This window comes from Aplysia californica, unplaced genomic scaffold (assembly GCF_000002075.1).
Source record: "Aplysia californica isolate F4 #8 unplaced genomic scaffold, AplCal3.0 scaffold00460, whole genome shotgun sequence".
NCBI classification, from domain to species: domain Eukaryota; kingdom Metazoa; phylum Mollusca; class Gastropoda; order Aplysiida; family Aplysiidae; genus Aplysia; species Aplysia californica.
The window spans coordinates 411,810-418,866 of NW_004797730.1; the positions used below are offsets into that span (position 1 = coordinate 411,810).

General features: G+C 36.5%; 1 protein-coding gene across 1 annotated transcript in view; it reads left to right on the plus strand.

Moving 5' to 3' along the window:
- Positions 1-1,428, plus strand: part of LOC101854597 (GTP-binding protein REM 1-like) — a 169,044-nt gene extending 167,616 nt beyond the window's left edge. The window contains exon 7 of the mRNA XM_013086372.2: positions 1-1,428. This exon is cut by the window's left edge and continues 766 nt beyond it. The gene's annotated coding sequence lies outside the window, so the exon portion shown is untranslated.
- Positions 1,429-7,057: the final 5,629 nt, after the last annotated feature.

The window sequence follows — 7,057 nt, forward strand, 5'->3', positions numbered from 1 at the left end:
TTACACATCCTCTTAGAGAGGGCACCGGCTATCTATACCCCTGGCCTGCTCAAGACTGGCCATTAACCGGTTAAGAGCATTCTATTTTTGTCCCTACGTCTTGTTGCGAGCCTATTTTAAAATTAGGGCTGACCCGACTGTTAATAAGACCTACCTGCTCGACGCTTGCGAGCAATTAGGGTCCTCAAGCCCACTCATGACTGTGCATTACCCTACAGAAAACTAAAGTTTTAGTCTAACTTTGTTTCTTATGAATCACTGAACAATATCCCCAATTTCCCTTGCTTGGATCGACCTTGTGATTTCTAGCAAAAGCAAAGACATCGTTAATCTAAGGACGATTTCTCGTGTAATTTATTTTATGATGATGCGTTTTAATTTGTTGTAATGAATGAATAGTAAAAATCAATTATTTCTCCTATAAAGTAACGACCGCTTGATCTTTATGACCGAACAAGAGGGGCTAGTTTAAACGAAAAGTGTCGTAGAGCAGTGCGTAAAGTGTTTTCTCAACAACATAATTACATAATATGTATATTCCCATTGCCAGTTTCAAAATGTCATGAAACATTTCTTCTTTTACTAAACACGCACAATGCACCAGTAGCTTGTTATTAGAGATGATTCTGATAAACGGACTGCCTTTTACGCCGTACTGTACGCAGATAGCTCACGTCGTGGACGGGTTAAATCACCGTTACTCAAGCTAATAATATGTTTACTTAGAGAACGTGAGTAGCTATTACACCATAGTCGCCTATTTCGTTGTTACAGACACTTTTGTGCCATGTCATAGTTTATTTACCGTCATAAGTATCAGCATTTGAAAGTTACTTCTCAGAGTAACCAAGGTTTCTTTTGATAGAAAAAGGCTTGCAGACAAGTTGAGAGAACACGTATATTTTTCATAAGCCCTAAATTTCGCCTTTGCTTACTTCAATGAGCTGCAGAGTAAATTGACGGCTTGATGTGATTTTCTAGCACTGCTAGCCAAAATACCGACAGCTTACCCCATTATAAGCCCTCTTTGCAGATTGTACTGGAATATTAACTGTTAACAAGAGCTGGTACTGAGATTGTGTGGTCTTCTGAAGTTTTTTACATCACACGCAAAATTCTGATGCGTTATTACTTACTGTCTATATTCAGTGTGTCCATAGAAAGTAATGAAAAATTTTAATCAATGTGATTAGATCATTCCAGACCAACCGATAGGAACTGAAGACATTGATAACAAAAAGAACGACTTTGTTTAGATTTTAAAGAATTAACAATCTCAGCTTCAATCACAGAGTTCATTAATGTTCTTATGGAGATTACCCTGAGCGCCAAGACACCAGTAGCCTAACAAAAGTCCTTTTAAATGAAGCCGAGCAGAATCAGTTCTGAATAACAAAATTCTTCGAATCATTGTACCACAGAAAAGAAGCATAATAACCTCGATCTAAGAATTCTGAAATTTGAAATAATCTTTTAATTTTTTTGACTGCATGGTAGATGTAAGACGAGTTAACCCTATCCGTACGTCGTGTTTCACTAGCGTACCCATACGACGTGGGGAACTCTGTACCACCACTTTCCAAAGAGGATATTTACTCGTTAATTCGATCCGTACGCTTAGCATAGCAGTCTGTCAAAATGATTTTTTGAGAAATGCTGAAAGTTTCAAAGAGATCTTCGCACTAGCAGTATTCTAAAATGTGAAGAATACAACCTCTGGGGTACAAAATGACCTCAGGGCGTACGGATAGGGTTAATGCAGTGGGTCGGAGGATAACAATTTTCATTTCCAAAACTTCAACTTCAAGATTCCTGTGCATGAAGGTTCCTGGTGCGTGAACCAGAGCTTGGTCTCCTTGTTGCCTTATAAATAGCCTGATTGTGTCCAGAAAAGAACTAACGTTACCATGTTTAGCTTACTATCCAAAATGGAAACAGCATGCACCGCGCATAGCCAGTTAGCAAAAGCTGATACAGCATTTAATTAAAGGATTTAATCTCCATAAATCATAACCAGGCTCATGATGGTAGAAACATGTGTTACAACTGTACTTTTTTGTGCTCACAATCTGACCATAATTAATTATCAAGAGTGCATGACTCCATTTCAAAGGGGAAAATGTATGGCTATTTTCTATGCAGCTGTATGGTAAACGTGAGTATACCACTGTGAATGATGTCGTCCATCGTCTCGGATGGTTATAAAAATTGCAATTGGAATTAGTAAACCATTATCTTTAAAATGAACAGTTGCGACGTAAAATAGTTGTACAAAGCCTGAAAGAAATGTTTGAAAGCTTCAAAAAATTTGGATCAACCTGACCAGATGTGACAGTAAACATGCCCAAAGTAATTTTGGTATGATCTTGATGTAAATATATAAGGGATAAATGCGTCTTTAGCATCCGCAAATCAACCCTTCTCTTGCTCATCTTAAATTGTTTTTGATTTAACTAGTGTTCGTTTATTGATGTGCAACGTATATTTCGTACATTTATTCGAATGTATAAAAAAATATATTCTTTAGAATATGTCTCGAAAATGAGGCTGAGAATGTGTAACCCAAAGTAATATATTACAGTAAATGTGTACATCGTTTAATAAAACAAAAACCCACTCTAAGGTAGATTTATTTAGTTCGTAGCTTGAAGTTGAAGGATGCAAAAATTTTTGCAAAATAGCTGTAACCGTCCTTAATGTTATTGGATTGAATGATTAAGAATGTTTGAACACAAAAAAAAAAGCTACGAGGAGGGGCAGGGACCTGCATTTTAGCTGGAATAGCCTCTTGGGTTTTGTAGCTTATTAAAACATAGGGCTCCATGCTGTTGACACTAAGGATGTATATATATATCAGCAGATCAGGCCTATGGTGACATAAATTTTAGTTGAGGGGGAAAAACTGACAACTCTATAATGGTCATTGAGCTATTTATTTGAGCAGGCACGGCGACTAGTCTCAGATGCAACAACGGGCCAATCAAACAATTCAGTCGGGGGAAAAAATGGATATTGTCTCGTGACATCCTTGGATGCTATGCTGAATACCATTAAAGGCTGCTGTAATATAATCTAATAGTATTTTTTAGCAACTTCATAGTTCATACAATGTGCAGGGCAGTTCTGGGGTCAACGTTAACAGCTCTCCACTATCTTGAATTCCACGTTATGAAAATCATTAGGGTGCTTTCGAGTTCATAAAAAAGGACTGTGGACACGCACACACACACGCACGCACACACACACACACACACACACACACAGAGAGAGAGAGAGAGAGAGAGAGAGAGAGAGAGAGAGAGAGACAGAGACAGAGACAGAGACAGAGAGAGAGAGAGAGAGAAAGAGAGAGAGAGGAAGAGAGAGAGAGCGAGAGAGAGATAGACAGATAGATAAATAGAGAGAGAGAGAGAGAGAGAGAGAGAGAGAGAGAGAGAGAGAGAGAGAGATGGATAGAGAAAGAGAGAGAGCGTTTTCTCTTGTTCTGCATTGGAGCTTCACTGATTCTGAATACAGCGATTTTCAAATGAACTTAAGGCTGATTAAAAAGTGAACAGTCTAATTATGCTTTTTTTTTCATTCTAAAGAGCAGACTTTCTCTCAGTACAGACGAATAGCTAACATATTTTACATTTACAATTCTCCCCGAGATCGCGACCGCGAGATTATCAGATCTTAGTGCATGCATAATTGTATTTGTGAGGCAGCGCGGTGGAATCAGGCTCTCGTCAAAATAATCAAAGTGAAGAAACTCGCGTTTTCCGCAGGTTTATGAATGTTTATCAAATTTTTGTTTTTTGGCTCAACACCTTTCATGCCCATTAAAGAACTCATTTCTGTGTGAATTTTTCTGAAAAACGTTGATTAAAGGCACAAAAACTGTAAATTTTCAGTAACCACGGACTCTTAAGCTAAGGAAATAACTAATCTAATGTGGCCATTTTCTCACTAATTTCACCTCTGAAAACAGGGGGCCTCTACCTCCTTCTTTCGCAAGTATCTTGACTTATATTCAAGATAAATGGATATTTTTTCCATCCAAATAAAGACAAGTGAACAAGCTTTAAGATGATACCAATAACTCTACATGCCCAAAAATTGACGAGAGCCTGATTCCACCACGCTGCCTCACATTTACTCATGGTTGCCAATTGAAGATACCATTGTTGTTTTGCTCAGGATATTGATTTGTCTAGTATTTATGTTGAAAACATGACAAACAATGACATTGTTACTGTACAGAATAATCTAATGTTATTGTTGTTGTTTTGCTTCGTTGTGTGTCTTTTTTTTTCCAATGGCATTGTGATACATTAGTGATGATTTTGAATTGTCTCGGTAAATTTGCCTGGTGATGCTGAAAGAATAGTGTTGGTCTAGTGTTTCTTTGATAAGATGTCTATCTGTTCTTGTACAATGTATATATTTTACTGTTTCCTTTGAATAAAATGCTTGGATCACCTAAAGAATAACTGGCCTGCTTACAGACTACGGGCATGAGCGTTCACGCAACTTTCACAATCATTGGTAATGGGAGGATCAAGATCCAGTGAATGTTTGTAAATGTTTGTAAGATGCAAAGCTTTAAATTGAAGGTTTGAAATTCCCTCTACAGCATCATTCTGTTTCTCAAAGTTCAGTTTCTTTTAGCACTCAATAGTGAACTGTGGTTCTGGGTAAGGCAAACAAACCCTTTATATTGGCATCTTTCTCTAACGCGAGCGAAATTGTGAAGTTACACAGAATGTCTGAAATTAATGTTTAACTTCAGTTTCTACCGATGTTCAGACATGTATAGGCTGTTTAGTTGCAGAACCATGGGCACAACTCCAATGGGATTCTGGTCATTCGTAATTCCATTTTGTCTCAGACTGACATAGACATTGCATGAACACGTATTTCTTTACCCTTCCTCAATACACTCATTGCTTTGGCGGTGAAACCCTTGATTTAAATAGCACAGTCAAATATTAAAGAGAACACAACTGTACCCAACGTTATGGTTTTTGAAACTTGGGTACACATGTGAAATAGAATTTATTATATCGAGAGCTTTAAAGCTCACGAGTAAAATTGGAATTTTTCTATCTGTTGCAAATGTTTTAAAATTATATTTTTGGAATGTCCGTAAAAGAAATGTAGTCTAGTTCTCTATATTATTATTATTATTATTATTATTATTATTATTATTATTATTATTATTATTATTATTATTATTATTATTATTATTATTATTATTATTATTATTATTATTATTATCATCATTCATTGTTAGGTGTTAGGCGACTGGTTTTTCTGAGCCAGGAAAATATTGGCTCAGCATGTTTTAAATTGAAATTAGCTCGGAGGTCTGAAGTGTATTTTCCCATTAGAAAAGATGTCGGTCCGAATCTGTTTGTGTGTAGACTAAAATCAGCATGGATGTGACCAATGGTAGATTATTCACTCTATTTGTTTTTCATTGAAATAATCATGGCGTTGGTACTTGTTGTTGATAGAACTAAAGTGGGAAATAGAGAATCTGATTGAAACGATTTGTGTTGGTGTTACAATTTGTACTCTTCTTTCTCTGCTTAGTGTGTGATTGTTTTTTGTTTATTTTTCTCCAATTACACCTATTTGTTTGGGTTTTTTAAAAACTTCTGTATCTTTCTCTTCCCGCCCAACTATCCTCGGCTTCGTTTCATATTCTCTCTTTCTTATAAAAACCAACCAACGAACCCACCAACCAAACCAACTACATGTATTTAACCAACCAACCAACTAACCAACCAACCAACCAACCAACCAACCAACCAACCAACCAACCAACAAAACAAACCCACAAACAAACAAACAAACAAACAAACAGAGCACTCACCCAACCTCATTTTCTTCCACACCCTTAATCGTAATGGTAGCTAAGATTGAGCACCGTGTCCAGGTGTGAACAGGTGTTCCTCGGTGAAAGGGAACGGATAATGGTTTTTTCACCTGGTGCTGAGACATAACTGGTTGCAAAACAAGATGCATAGGCTGATTTCATCCATCAGAATAGATCTACAAATGTGAGGCAACCTGGTGGAATCAGTCTCTCGTCAAAATTATCAAAGTGAAGTAACTTGCATTTTCCCACAGGCTTGTGAATTTTTATCAAATTTTGCTTTTTTTTCTCAACACCTTTCATGCCCATTAGAGAACAAATTAAATTTCTGTGTGGATTTTTCTGAAAAACGTTGATTAAAAGCACAAAAACTGTAAATTTTCTGTTACCACCGACTCTTAAGCTAAAGAAATAACTAATCTTTGGCGGCCATTTTCTCACTAATTTTACCTCTGAAAACAGGTAACCCCGCCTCCTTCATTTGCAAATATCTCGACTTGTATTCAAGATAAATGGATATTGTTTCATCCAAATAAAGATAAGTGAACAAGCTATAAGATGATACCAATAACTCTACGTGCCCAAAAATTGACGAGAGCCTGATTCCACCACGCTGCCTCACAAATACCACCATTAGAGTGCAACCACGAAATGTCATTCGCTACCCTAGAATCGCAAAGTTCTATTTGCTCAGTAGCTCGTTTTGACAAATTTGACGTTAAAATTTGTGAGTTTCACATCAGGTCAAGCTCTTTCGAATGCAATTCTTTGAATATCTTGATTATAACTCCAAATGATCTCACGATTCTGATCAGAACAGATAGAACATAGTGCTAGCTTTTTGACTTTATGGTTTCAGTTACTCAAAACTGCCCAAAAAGTCAAATGAACTTGTAATTCTTAGGTAGTGAAGCGTAAAAGTTACAAAAAGCCTACGATGCGTGTTCAGACATCGGTAAAGTGAAAGGCTCAAGCAAGTCCAATCAAGACAGCAGGTCATAATTATCGTTTACCAAGAAGTTTTCGCTACTTCATTCATATCATTATTATTATTATTATTATTATTATTATTATTATTATTATTCACTAATAAAACCACCCGTTCTACGAACGGAATAATAATGAAGAAGTATTAGGAAAGTTAAAAAGAGGAAAAAGACTGAAAAGGGAAAGAAACAAAACATAAATATTTTA